Below are 12,461 nucleotides of genomic sequence, written 5' to 3'. Positions count from 1 at the left end.
CACAAAGAACAGATGGACAAATAAGAAGAATTCTTAATTCGTGATGAAGCACTGTACTTTCTCTATATATACTTGCTGTCTAGATACTTCTGCAGCAGATGAAATTATCTTCCAAAGACAGTATTTGCAAAGGTGGTCAAAAGCGAAGGAGAAATTTTACTCCTTTTATTTTTATTTTTTTTTTTAATTAGAAAATGCTCCACACAACAGGTCTCAGATTGTGAATTACATCCAGATGATTTCAGCATCTTGCCAGGAAGGAATTTTTTTTTAGGGAAAACAGTGACAGTTGAACTCTGGTTTTATGTGGCTGTTCACACATGGTAAAATAACATGGCTCACTCACCCTGTCTCCATTATGAAATTGAACATGGTTTACCGCAATAGAGTCAGGTTTAGTAAATTAGACCAATGAACTTTTGTCTGTATGCTTAGCAAATACTGAGGTATCATTAGGACAAAGTAGATCTGGAATGTTGTTCATACAAGGAGGTTTCTCCAAATTTCAGCTGCTCTTGAAGGAAAACAGGCTGTGCCAACACAGCTTCTTCAAAACAAAGAATTTAACTGTTATTTCAGAAACCCTAAACAGTAAGACACAGGAGCATGGTAGAGACAGAATCAGTTTGTTTGAGAACTTAAAAGTTGCAGAATTACTAGTTTGTCTTTGCTTCTGCAAGTTAGCTGTACACGTGTATTTGAATGAGGCATCTTTCACAAAAGCCTTCTGGACTCAAATATAGAAGCAAATTGCAGACAATTAACATAAAGAATTAGTACTCTCCAAACACAAAAGCAATTGGAGAGAAAAAATAAACAAAGAACACTGAAAGGTGGGGAGAGTAACGGTACATTTACTTTACAGTTAGCACTGGTTAAAGACTGGAATAATATCCTGTTTTCACATAAGGCATTAAACCACACACACTGTAAACATCCAGCCTGCTATTTTCCACTAAAACATTTAACTTGAAATGGAGTTGTATAGGATAGATTATGTCCCAGACCTCATTTAGCTCTGGTCCTATTTGCTGAATCAGCAGATAATTGTGCCATCAGCAGCAGTAAGTTTCTGTCTCCAGAGCAGTAAGAGTAAAGCCGGGTATTTAATAAGAGACAAATATAGTTACATCAACATCTCAGCCCATAATAATACGAAAGAACTTGTGACACAGAATGTAGAAAGGTGTCAGTGGTATCAGAGTGGCCCATAAAATATATTACAAATGTTTGATTTCTTTGGCCTGATCCTGTTTCCATTAAGGCAATAGGAAGATCCTTATTAATTCAAATAAATTATGAAGCAACAATAATATTTGTCTTCAGAAAATTGGTAGAATCCATGCAGCTGCAAAACAAAATCCCCAAATGTCAGTGGAGTTAGCAGATTATAATTACCACTGGAACAAACACACATTCTAATAACCCCAAATCAACAGAATTGAATTCTCATGCAAAGAAAATGGCTGTGGCTAAGTATTTGTCACATTTTTAAAAAATGAAGTGTAAAGGGCTTAAAATACATCCATGTTTGAAATACCATGTCTGAGCATTTAGTGTCATATGTTCTACACTCCATTATCTTCCTTCTTGAATCTCCTCCTGTGTATGGGAATTTAAACCACGTTGCAATGGTGTAACATACTGATCATAGAGTCGAGAATCACTAACTATGATAATGTATGTGTAGTCACAATATCATGGTATCCCAAACTAAATCATGAAAAGCTTGGCTTCTAATATTATACATGTATATAACAGTAGATATGTTATGTGCTTAAGTACTTTAGAACTTACACGAGATAAACCTATTGGATAACTTCTAAATAGCATTTTATGAGTTCACAGTTCAATCTAGAGATAAAAAGAAATAAATAAACAAACAAATAAATAAGTATAAAATCATCGTTCCAAGCAGTAATCTGAGGGTAAGGCCAACTAAGACTCTGTATTCTCAACACTATAAATTTTCAGTAGCCTAAATCACAGAACTATATGTTGATTCCTACAGAGATAAGAAAGAGCTGATAACGCGCTGCCCAAAGGATTTCTAAGTGTAACAGGACAGGCTGATGTATACTCAGGGTTCCCTTCATCTCAGAGGTGGTTTAAGAAATAAGCTATTGAATAATGTATATTGAATAATGTATCTGAACAATCCATTGCAAAAAGACAGCAAAATAATGAAATTAAACATATCAATACCACAGCCTAGCAGCTTAGTCATGACTAACTATAGCTTAGTTGTGACATAGCTATGACTATAGCATCAAATTCTCCATGAGAAAACTTTGTTCATTTAAAAACACTCTAATATCACAAAAAGTGAACTATGCAATACTTCTACACCAGAAACATGCATTTGCCAGGCTAGGGAAAATCTAGTTACTATTTTTGATATAAGCAAGTCAGATGCTATCTTAACCATGTTTTCCATACATTAACAGGAAGAGAGATTCAATTATCTGTTTCCAATTAAATAAACTCTGTAATTTAGAAATAATTTTTATTTCTAATTTTAACAAATGCCATAATAACAGTAGTATCCATTCTGCATCAATATGATCAGTATATGCAAGCTTTTGCTGAGCTTTTCTTATGTCCTTATTGACATTTTAACATGTCAGTAATAAGACAAAAAATAGCCTGTAAGTAAAGGAATTATAAGACAAAAAATAGCCTCTAAATAAAGGTATTTCTGCTATAGCATCACTTCAGCTCAGTTTTAGCTTTTCTCCATATTAACCTCATTACATAGAATCAGTGTCAGTGTTCTGACTCCTGGAAGCAAAACATTTAATGACCCCAATGAGCCAAAAAGTATTACATACATTTGCACTAGGGAAACAGGTGGTGCTAAGGGGCACTATGATGAGCTATAGGAAATAATCTTGAAATATAATACTGTTTTTTCCAGGCCTCTGTTAAATGACTATCATCTTGCACCACATAAAGTATGTTTTCCTGAGGTAAAGTCAATGAACTCAGTGGACCAGGATGAAATCCATTTCTCACTGTCTTTCTATCTTGCCTTAGCTTCTTCCCCTTCATTTTAAAGGAAAATCCCACCCACCCCACAAATAAAGTAAGGATTTATGCAATACAGTTCTACAGAAATTACTATATGAATCTATAAATTCTGACTCTAATGGAAAAATTGATTTTATTCTCTAAATTTTTACATCCTTCCCCTATTTTGTAACACTATAAAAGGAGTATTCTTTCTATTCATTTGTTTGTTTGTTTGTTTAAATGCTGTAAAATTATCTCCAGAGCTCCTGCAAAAGAGGGTATTGGTAAGGGGTAGGTGTAGGAGGCAGGACAAGAGGCAGTACTGCAAAACTTGAAAACCTTCCACTTGATAGTAAATTGTGGTACTAAGTGACCTATTGTCCATTCCTGTTCTGATGTTACCACAAGGGACTGTGGAGCAGATTTCTTTTTTTTTCCCTAATGAAGTTTCTCTGGAAGAATTAAGAGGACAACAGACTATCTGTGAGTTAAATGACCTTTACAAGTTTTTAAGAGAAGCCTTCGAGAAACAGATGAAAATATAAAAAATAAAAAACTCCAGGAAAAACATTTCCCGGGTGATTAAAGAAATGAACATAGTTACCACATTGATAGTGTTATGAGAAAGAGCATCTAGATCATAAAGAAGACAGATGGGCCTGAAACACGGAATAAGAAACAGATGGAGATAAAGATTTGCACATGTAAGTGACGGAGACTTTTCTTTCTTTAATGTTAAGTCAGAACAAGGGTCTCCATTAACAAATCTTTTATGGGGTGAGAGGACTGGGACATTAAAAAAAAAAAAAAAAAAAGGCAGTGAGAAAGAGAATGTCCAGCTTTGAACTGATTGTGTCTTTTAGTGACATAAACCCCAGTGTCTTAAAAGTTAATGTCTTTATGATGTTTGTTTCCTATAATTAGTGAACATAGAGATGGGAACTGATAGTCTGAGATATTGAAGCCTTTTATTCAGACTTTGAAGAAAGGGTGGGCAAAGTCAGTGTGAGTATCCACTGGCTTTTGCTGTGAGTTTTTACCAACCCTGACAGGAAATGAAGTCCTAAAACCAACGAGTTGGGATTTCGGTTTTCATGGTCCAGACACTCTTGGGAAATTATCAGATAGTTCCCATAATGCAGGTAATCTTTAAGATCCAAGCACCTCTTTATATCTGTCTTCTAAATATTGGCACTAAGCTATCTGACATCAGAACTGCTATCACAGTAGCCCTTGGCAGGGCTGAAGACTCCGATACACTCCAGCAAGTGGATCTGTTTACAGCAGATATTTCAGACGACAGCTTGTTTCCTAACTTGAGCATGTCCTTCCACAGGCATTAGGTCTGCATTTCACTGAACCTCCCTCCAGATTTTATAAAGCTTTGCTGCTTTATCATTAATAGCCCACACAGATTTTTTTTTTTCCCCCCTTTCTTTTGGTTTAATCACATTCTGAGGTCAGAATATGCTGGAGATTTCCAGGGTGCTCTCCTCTGAATGTTGAGTTCCTGTCCCTAGGGAACCTTTCAGCATGCCTACACACAGGTGTGGACCCTGCCAGGTGACCCTAGTTGACAAAGGCACGGCAAGACACCCTGTCCCACAGCAAAGATGATGAACAGAATCTATCATTAGGTTGGGAACTTAAGCCGCTTTCCTAATACCTCAGTAAAATGCTACAATGTGCATTTTACTGGACTCCGTAATGCAAAGACAAAAATGGAGATGACTACGGTAGCACTTGTTCAGATTATTACTTGAGATGTTCAAAAAATGGAGGGCTAACACTAAGGGACACATTCTGCTTTTGGGGCCCTGCAATATTTATCTCTGGAACTACAGAACTTTTATTCTGCACTTAATTCCAACTGCCTTCAGAAAAGTTCTTCAAATAAGGGAATGTAGGCAACATGGGAAAGGAATAATGATGACCCCTCAGACATCTGTCATCATTTCCAGGGACAGATTTAAAATTTAGGACAGATTTTTCAATTGTGAAAAGTCAGTGCTGAGTGCAGTTTTGGGATGCTCATGAACAGGAAAGCACATCACCATTCTCCAACAGCTGAGTAAAAATCAAGATAGTAGCGTTAAACTCATTTTTCAGAAAAAAAAAAAAGGAGATACAAAAGAATTGTTCATTCACTTTACCCACGTGCTAGTTGTGAACAGTAGACATCTGGAATTGCGAATACCACATTGGCTCACCACTAGGACGTGGAGGAGAGTTACTGGTGCCCCCAAGCCTGCAACAGGCACTGATGTGGTGAAGCCAGGATGCTTGATGTGTCCCTCTGGGTTCCCCTGGCAGGCAAGGAGAGCTCCCCACCCACCTTCCCGATCCTCTCATTTGCCCTGTATGGTCAGAACAGCAGGTTTGGTTTATTGCCCTGATTCTGGGTGCTTAACCTCTAGCCAGCAGTCTGTCATTTGCCTGCAGCCCTAGAAGTTTCTAAGAGTTTTATTCCTATTTCTTAAATATTAACAATATGGAGGGTAGGATAAATAAAACACATCCCCTCACCATGCACTAAAGGTATGGTTTATTTGTGTATCATGTCTTTACTTTTGCTCAATTCTCTTAGTTCTACTAAAGAGTTTGAACTCATCCGGCATGGCAAGTTGAAGCTCCATTTAATCCAATCTTCAACAGCAGGTTATTTTTCACAATTTTTAATAAAACACAAAGAAAAATTAAAAATGGATAGTAGCAAATTAGTATAAATAGTACTTTTTCCAATAGGGATTAATAATCCCACTGTCACAGATCAAACAATAGAAAGGAATCACTGGACCCAGCCTTGAAATGACTGCCACTTCTGGGATGAGTTATAGTTCGTGTTTCAAATTAGAAACAGAGAACATAACATTCAATTGTTCATAAGAGAATTATGTTACTGATGTTATGACATAATTAATAAAACAGGAATTTTAGCAGGATCCCTGTGACTGCAACACTCTTTCTTGCAAAAATTGTCAGTTATGATAAGCAAAATGGAATGAATAAAGTGGATTATCTTGAATTAGATATGTTATTCAAAAAAGTCTGAAACACCTTTAGAAATCTTTGGCAACTTGTTAAGAACTCATGAAGTTAATGACAAGGAGAGGTCAGCTAAGAGCGGTTAACTAAGTACAAACTTTCACAAGAAGAAACATTGGAGTGTCTCATTATGAAAAAGACCAGTCAAATAGCCACGACACAAACAGACAGTAGTACATTTTCAAACACTGATCCCAACATCGCTGAAACGCTGATGATCTGAATGCAATCAGCTCATCAGGGGCCAGAGCAGCCAGAGTTCAGACCTGTATGTTCAGGCAATTTCAGTTTACAATTAGAAGCTCTGTTTTCCTTCTTTTTCTTTGCATACTTCAACTGAAAAAAAGCAACTGGGTGCTTTTGTATCCCAGCTTTTTCTCTCTCAGCTTTTGTAACAGGATGTGTTTGTCTCACTCTTCACTAGTGTGACACTGATGCATCGAACAACAGAGACAAAAGGAACTCTGCTTGGAATGAGTGATGCCATCTCACTCATCTCACTGAATGTAAGTGTTAACCTTGCAAGTGAAGCTAGAATTTGATATCCTAATGTGTATCTAATCTTTCCAGGATTCCCAAAAATCTCCAATGAAAAGGTTCGTATACAAATTTTTTCCAGTAAGTTCTTATTAACCGTCTGCTATCAGCCAGCTGAGCTCCACGTTACTCAAACATTGCCAAAGAAACAGCAGTGCCTAATCACACCTTGTAACTCAAATCAACTAACTCGGCTGAGTATGAGAAACGGCTAATTACTCCAAATACTTATAGGCATGGAGAAGCCTCTAGAATTCCTTTCCAGAGGGGAACTCAGAGAAAGTGCTACCATAAATACCCTTAATTGTTCTCTGAAATGTAATAGCTTGCTTTCTATCGGCTATATCTGTAGAAAAGGTAGATTTAGGTGTCAACTATCTGACACCTCTATTTTTCCCAAATACTGAGAGTGTGAAATAACTCAATAGCAATAATATAACTCTGGTTAATGTCATGCTGGATGAAATATATGCCTTGTTGTTGTGGAGTCACTTCAGATAGAGAAGAAGAGGTGAAAGTCTTCACCTAAACTGCACGGTTTATAAACATTCAGAGCCCCTCTGGTATTCCTTATGCTGAATTTCATGTACTAAAAGATTTTCTTATACAAAAGAATGAACGCAGGGTCGTGTTCTACAAAACATAGCAAAAGAATAGTATGATTTAAGCTTCTGAGGTCTCCAGATGGTTGCTCACTTCCAAACTGGCTTCTTAAAACATAAATTGCTTTGGAAAGCATTAATATATTATATTCCTATTTTACATATGACTTTCTATAAAACAGAATTGATGACGTATGCTTGTGGTAACAAGAATAAATGTACTATCCTAACAAAATCTAATAGATTGATCTACTATTTACAGACACTTCTGAATGATTCAACATACCTATTATTGAGGTCATCAAAGGAGATTTTCCTAATCTGTCTTGTTCCATACATTGGAAAGGAACACTAAAAATCTTTTTCCTTGATATAAATTACAGGGTTTAGCTTTAACATCCAGGGCCTATAAATTTATTCCGGAAATTAAGAAACTTTATGCCCTATTTTTGAGTTTAAATTTTAAAAACTTAACTATTTTGGTTATGAGAAGTATACTCCAGGATGTTAGTATCGTTGCAGCTTCACCACCTCATTTCAGTAAATTCAGCAATTTGCCTTAACAGGAAATAGGGCAGAACTGCAATAATGAACCCAGCTTGACATACAAAAAGTGTAGATAAGAATATCTTCCATGCAACAGAGTTGATCTTTTTGAATAGCTGAGTTTCCAGATGCAGATCTACCTAGTCTACAAACAATACACAATCTACCTAGTCTACGAACAACGCACAGGACAGTCAGGGCCCTAAACTCCTGTATCTAGTGCCTTTTCAGATGCTTCCATGTACAACAGCCTCTGTCTGCCGTTTCAGAATGTACAGGATTGCACTGGCACATCTGCCACCTCCAAAACTACATCTTGGGCACACCACGCCAAACACAACAGATACATGCAAATGAATGACAGAATCATAGAATACCAGGTTGGAAGGGACCTCAAAGATCATCTGGACCAACCTTTCTTGGCAAAAGCACAGTCTAGACAAGAAGGCCCAGCACCCTGCCCAGCTGAATCTTAAAAGCGTCCCATGATGGGAAATCCACCACTTCCCCAGTGAGTTTATTCTGTTATTAAGAGTTATTAAATGTTTAAGCAACAGAATCACTTCTCAACATCACAGGATTTCACTGGCCCTCACCTGGAATTTATGTTAATTTAAGTTTCACAAAACATATGGGGATACCCACTACCCTCATTGTATCTTGTGCAGTGTATGATTTTCCAAGTCATCGTAGTTAAAAATATAATCTTGTCATTTGTATCTTCAATTTTACATACATATTACTGGCTCACATGACTAGACTAAGCATGGCTGTGGAAACATTTTTGAATGTGACATTTCACTTGTGAATGATGATAGAGAAACAAAAAAACCCAAACCAACAGACATTGGTATGAAGATCAATATCATTATTATCTAAATGACTTGGGTCCACCTTTTCAACCTGCAGATACAATTCTTCATAATCAAGTTATGCAGACAAAAGCATTTGTGAGAACAAATTGCATTTTTGCATTAGTCTTGTAGTAATCTGACAGGCAAAAGTATTTGATTTTAAAGCTAGTTTAGAAATGTTCAAAAGGCAAACTTTTGTATTATATTTGCATGAGGATTTGGGGATTAGATTTATTACAATAATATTTACAGCTCAGCTACATTTGGAGATATCTAAAGAACCTTTTGGTGAGTGGAAAATACCCAGTGATGATGATGATGGTGATTAGTGTGTGCTACTGCTGTAAAATGAGAAAATATTTTCAATCCTAGACCATAAAGGTCTTGGAAAGGTACTTTGTCATTGTGTTGCAACTTCTAAGGATCAGAAGGAAAAACATAAACTGATATATATGTATGCACCTACTCAAGAGACTGTTACTGGAATAGAAAAAGCATTTTAGGTAAAAGATGAATGTGTTATTTCATCTTCAACACAGCTTCTTTGTTACAACTTTTTGGATAGAAACTTTCTGGGTTTGAAGCAAATCTTTGCATAGGGGACTGTATGCCTGCTAATCTTGAGGGGACACATATTCAAAGCAGAGAACAATATATCTACATTCAAAATAACGACTTCTGTTAAAACATCACATAGAAGAGGGTCTTGATTTTTTTCTAAACCGCTCCTGTAATACTAAATCTCTCTGAATGATGAGAAGATCAAATTATCAAGAGAGAAGATAAAAGAGAGGATCACTGAATAAGGACACAGATACATGCGCACACTGAAGGAAACGCGGGTGTGGCATTTATTTCCGCAAAGACGTTACTTAAAGGGAAAAAAGCTTAGTTTCTAAAAACAGACTATTTAAAAGAATAAATGGGTTAGAATTTACCATTTTCCTTTTCATCCTTTTTCCCTACTTTGGAGTTTTTGCAGACCCCAAGGAAAATGAAGTCTTCACCTCCCATGTGTTACTGTGAAATCATACCAGTATACGAGTAAACACTGCAGAGGATTTTAACAGACTTATTCCAGCAGATACCTATTTAAGCACATCTCAGTATAACTTACCGACTATCTGTATTCGTTACAATTTTTTTCTCTATATTGGTAAGTTAGTGACTGTAACATGCAAATAAGAAGCAAAACCAAACTCTGACTCCAGGAGCTACTGTTTCAAAATCAAAAGAATAATCTCCAGCTGATGTAAATTGCCACGATATAAGTTAATTTTCTTACCAAGAAAGCAAAAAAACCTGGACATTTCTTTTGAAAAACAATCATCCACCATTTTGTCTCGAGGAGCAGCAGACTTTTACAACAGCGTTCATGCCATTTTGAAAGAAAACATCACATTTCCTGAAAAACAAACAAAAGGAAAAACCCTGAAGAATCAGAATCTGGATTATCTCCTGTCAGAAAAAGATGTAAGTTTTGATGTAAGTATTATGAAGTACAAATTAATAAATGAAATTGGCAACACTTATCATTTTTATTTATGAGGATTGTTTTATTTTCCAGCTCTGGGGCGGGGTGGTTAAATGATCACTGCACCTCAAAAAAAGAATATTAATTTAGTAACATGTAGTAATCCAATTCCTTTCAACTATTTTTGTACCCAGAAAATGAAGATTTATTTTGAGATTGCCTTTAGATAACAAGCCTCATAAGCTACCTTTTCCCTAACTACATTGTTAATTGGTAGCTGAAATCAAAGCCATAAACATGAAGACCCGGTTCTCTAACAGTTTGTGAAGTTGGTTCTTTGGGAATCAGCTTAAGAATATTGGGACAATTGCCAGTGAATTTATTTGCCTGAGGTACAACTTAAAAAGCATTGCAGAAATGGTGTGTGACTATCAAAGAAGATCTTCTGGGCCTGAAGTCAATTCTTTCAAGACTCTTGAACTTAGGAGATTGTTACATATTAGAACTTTATAATATTAAGGTCAATCTAAGCATAGATGCTGTCAAAATGTTTAAGAGTCAAGCTGTTTTCAGCATTTGGAGACATCAATAACAGTATTTCCTCATTCCCATTACATGTTGAGAGGCTGAGAATCATTCAGGAAGCTCGATTACCTGTATACATGAAAGAATCGTCATCAGTATGCTGCAAAGTAAAAGGCAGTCAAGTAAGTCAGTGAGGGATGATAGATGATGTCACATATTTATCATTTACAATTACTAAATTTATTGTGATTTCAGGAGTTAGACTCTGCTAATCACAGAGAACATTACTGGAGATTGAGTATTTTCTTTATATGCATAATCTCAACACAGAATAAAGAGCAAATATAATGGGGGGAACCACTTCTTATTCTAAAACTAACTCAGAAGGTTTTATTGTGTTGAAAAGCCATGAAGGCTGGTTTAGGGTGAAGCTATATTTTGTGGTTTGTTTTTTTTTTTTTCTTTCTAAAGAATTCATTATTGTGTCAGACACAGACTTAGCCTTTAAGGAATTACTTCATAAACTTAATTAAACACATTAATCCTTTAAAAGACAAATTAATGTTCTAAGTGATTGGTACAGCCAAGAGACTTGAACTATAAATTCTGCTAAGCAGGTGTATTCCATCTTTTTTTTTTCTTTCTTTCTCCCTTTTTAATTATCTTGTTTTGATTCATGTTTTCTGTGTGATTTAAAATACAGGAAATGTTGATAAATTGGCAAAACTAGCTTTGATTATAGTTTCTGGGATTTTTTAAAAAAGAATTGGGGGGACAACTGTAATTATTTGACATATTTGAAATATTAGTTGCCTCGTTTAGTCATGTTTTTATTACAAAATGGGATAGACACTGGAAAGGTCAGAATAATTTCATTTTGTGAAGACGTGTTTGAAAAATCTCAGCTGGGATTCAGTTTTATTCGGACTTTAAAAAGAGAGAAAGAGAAAGAGAGGAAGAGACAGGAGGAGGGAGGGAGAGAGGAGGGAAGGAAACAAAAGAAATGAAAAGAAAGAAAGCTAAAGAAAGCAAGAAAAACAAAGCAAGAAAGAAAAGAGAAGTGTAGAAAACTATATGACAAATCTATGGCAATCAGGAAGAATAATTTGGGAAAGCAATGACGCACAATTCTATGGCATGACGAGAAATAAGGATTTCAAGCAGGGCTGAATGGTTAGATGAATATGCATTTTTGATGTGATGCCTACCTTAATCAAATTGTTTTAATTTTTCAAGGTCATCAAATTCAGCCAGCTAAACACTAAAAATACTCTATAAAAATCCGCTGACTGAAAAGATATTGAAGTATTGTCTTCCTCTGGGCGAGTAAATCAAAAGTTGCTGTTCATTGCAACAGTGTGCTTCATTATCTGTTTAGCCTGATGAGCCATCTGGGATTACTGAAATTCCATTATTCTCTGTGACATTCAGCTTTTCAGCTTTTTATTTTCTTCATGGATTTAAACCTAATTTTTCAGCGAATAAGGAGAGGGTAATGTCTTTATAAACTACAGGTTTTTAGAAATAATTTGTAGCAGTAGGTTATCTGATATGCTGTTGTCCTAATCAAAGTTGGCACAACTGTGGAGAAATTACAGTGTTTTTATTGGGAACAGATCATTATCCACATAAAAGAATCTGTGTTATTGCAGGCCACATAATAAGAGGAAATTATACTGCAAAGGTTTTTTTAAACTTTTAACTTCAGGTGAAATTTCTAAAAATCATCATTTAATGTTTTAGCAAATTTTAGAAATATGAGGAGAATGAGAAGGACTAAAAGAAGTATTTTTCATTTTTAGTTCATTTCCAAACTTGAACGCTAAAAAAACCCAAACAAACCAAACAAAGGAGACAGTCCTCGAA

The sequence above is a fragment of the Vanellus vanellus genome (assembly GCF_965231255.1).
Source record: "Vanellus vanellus genome assembly, chromosome: 6".
Lineage (NCBI taxonomy): Eukaryota > Metazoa > Chordata > Aves > Charadriiformes > Charadriidae > Vanellus > Vanellus vanellus.
The sequence above is the reverse complement of the archived record's forward strand: the minus strand, read 5'-3'. Positions refer to the sequence as shown.